The following is a 3207-nucleotide window of genomic DNA, read 5'->3' as shown; positions in this document are numbered from 1 at the left end:
TGTATTTTTCTCACAGTTGATAGATCACTTTAACTTGATGGAGTGGAGGGAATAATTAAATTGAAAATGGCATCATGAGTTTCTCATGTGGATGAATAAATGGCCCAGGATATACCTTGGACTTCGTCTTTATATTTAGCTCCAATGACTATTTCTTGATGTATAGGGTTCCTTTTGACTTCTTCTGGGTACATGATAAAAGTTATTCTGGACCTGGAGTCAGAAGGCCTGAGATACAAGCCCTTGTGTGATGATCATCTCTACTTTACCTCTCCAACTTCATCTCCTGCAACTCTCTACCTTATTCACTCTGCTTCAGCTCACCAGCCTCCTTCCTTCATTGAACACAGCAGCACGTCGCTGCCTTTTGTGCCTACTGCCCCCTCTACCAAGAACATTGTTCCTTCAGAGATCCAATTTGCTCCAGTATCACCCTGCCAATGAAACCCACACTGACCATCCTAATTAAGATTATAATCTGCCTCTAAGCTTTCAATTGCACTCTAATCATTACCTTTGAAATCTATTTGTAATTTATTTATTACAGAGAGACAAAGTGTTGTTCATATCTCCAGATGAAGTGTTGTCTGTCTCTCCCTCTAAAATGGGCTCTACCAAATCTTTTACCAATGCAATATGTATACTTACTTTTTAACTTATACGTTTCAATGTTACTACAGTAAGTTCTCTTCTCCCTAATACTATGCATCATTTGTTTTGTTTGTACAAGCGCTTAGAACAATGCTTAGACCATAGGAGACATTAATAAATAATTGCTTGAGTTGTCGCTGTTTTAGTTTAATTTCGGTCCCTTATCAGAATTGAGTCTTTAAGGAAAGTCATTATTCTCTCAAAGTCTGAGCTTTTTAACTTTATAAGTGAGGATAATAGTAATACCAACAATGTTTTGCTAAGCAGATTAAATGAGGTAGTGTGCACAAAAGTTATGCATAATATTGGTGAGAAGAGAATCTGTTTTATCTAAGTGTTGGAATTTATAGGTTAAGAATTAAATATGTATATATGGCCCAGCTGTGGTAGTACAGTGGAAATGTAATGCTTGGCAGTGCTGGAGGTCACATGGACGATCAGAGTTTAGTTCCTGAGCAAACCTGTACATGCTAGGCCCACACATGTATGCCCATCATCTTGGGTGACTGAAAGACTGAGAGTTGTGGGGGGAAATTTGGAGGAAAACAGTGTGGGACCCTGTTGAGCATACTGTCTCTCTCTCTCTCACTTTCTCAAAATAAATAAATACATAGAATTAAGTATGTGTAATTCATTTGGTAAGAGATCTAGATTTTAATATATTGAGTACATTTAATACTTTATGTTAATGTACATTAATTTATGCTTCATTGGTAGAAAGAAAATGTGTAAAGAAGTATATAACATTTAGCATGGCATGGGAAGACACAGACATGATAAGGAAACAGACTGGGAAGTGATCACAGGGTGAAGGAAGACAACCATGTGGAACAGAGGATCCTGCTAAAACCAGATATCTCAGTTACCATCTTAATTACCACTTCTGGTTACTCCTGTTATGGGGAGGGGGGCTTCTAATATTAATGATGTTATTATTAGGAAAAGAAAACACAAGAAAATGAGGCATACAATAATCATGGGTTGCTATGGTTTGAATATCATAGCCAAAACTCATGGTCATGAGGACTCTGCCTTCATGAATGAATGAATGCCACAATCAAGGGAGTGAGTTAGTTGTAAGAGTGGGCTCCTGATAAAATGGTCAGTTCTGCCTGCTTTCAGTCCTCCACCTTGAACTCTTGTTTCTGCCTTCCAGCCTCCACCATGAGATGATCCTTACCAGATACCAGGATCATACTCTTGGACTTCCCAGCCTCCAGAACTGTGAACCAGATAAATTTCTATTCTTTTTAAATTGTGTAGTCTGTGATATTCCATAATAACAGCTGAAAATGTGTTTTTGAGAGTTCCATGTTGAAGAAATGTGAATGAAAATGGGGAGGGGATTTGAGTAGAGATAATTGGCTGGAGTTGTGTGGGAACAGGTGTTGTGTTTAAGAAAAAGGGCCACTTTGAGGCTGTACAGAGTGTCTGGGGCAAGGCTCTATTTCTTGCTGTCATGTTGCATCCAGCAATGCTGAAGACCATGGTTTGGTTCCCAGGTCAATCTGCACATGCCATGAACATACTTGCATACCCATGATCCTAAATGACTGTTTCCAAAATCTTCTTGTCTCACCTGTCCTGCTAGTTGCCATTATTGTGAGGAAGAAGCTCTCCCTGGAAGTGGAAGAGTTCTGTTGGCTTTGTCAGTATATTTAGGCTCTAGAGTTAAGGTTAAAATTGCCCAGAGGTAATAGATAAGAGAATAAATAAAAAAGGCTTTATTAACTATAAAAGAATGTATAGATGTCAATTATTATTTTTTTCCCAGCTTGTTATATTATTTTTGCTGTGATGCTTAAGACTTATTAAATGATAGAATATCAAAACAAGAATGTCCTGGGGACCAGCAGGTGGCATGGTGGTTAAGGTGCTGGACACTCCCACATGGCCAACTGCAGTTTGAATACTAGACGTGGTGGCTTGCTTTCTCACTTTTCCTCTCTCTCTCTCTCTGTGTATCTCTCTCTGGCCAAATGAAAATAAATGAATGAATAAATAAAATTAAATAAATAATTATTTTTTAAAAAGAATGTCCTATAGTAATTATCTGATCATTCATTTGCCCAAAAGACATTTTCTGAACATCCATAATGTGTCAAACTTGGGACTTAACAATTGCTAGATGAGAAATGAGTATCATTGCACTCAAGAAATTCAGTTCTGTGGAAGAGAATAATAAGAGAAAAATGGAAGATGGGATGTTTATGATGATAGAGGAACATACAAGGTGTTATGGAAGAATGGAGAAAAGTTATTTAATTAAGATTGGGGGTTCTAGGTGACAGTTGGGAGTAATACTATTTTGAAGACTTAGTAAGAGTTACTCAAGTATAGAAAAGAAAAAATACATTCCACACAGAAGGCTGGAAGAGAGAGGCAAGAAAGGTCACAGCTTGTTTAAAGAACTGCCAATAATTTGGACTAACTGGAATGCAGGTACATGTAGGCAAAGGGACCAAAGAATGAATCTGGGCAAATTGGCAAATATAAGCAAATGACTCTGAGCTTGATCATGAGAACCAAGGTGAATCGAAGAAATATTTTAAGATA

Source organism: Tupaia chinensis, unplaced genomic scaffold (assembly GCF_000334495.1).
Source record: "Tupaia chinensis unplaced genomic scaffold, TupChi_1.0 Scaffold000113_1, whole genome shotgun sequence".
NCBI classification, from domain to species: domain Eukaryota; kingdom Metazoa; phylum Chordata; class Mammalia; order Scandentia; family Tupaiidae; genus Tupaia; species Tupaia belangeri.
This window is presented reverse-complemented; position numbering follows the sequence as displayed.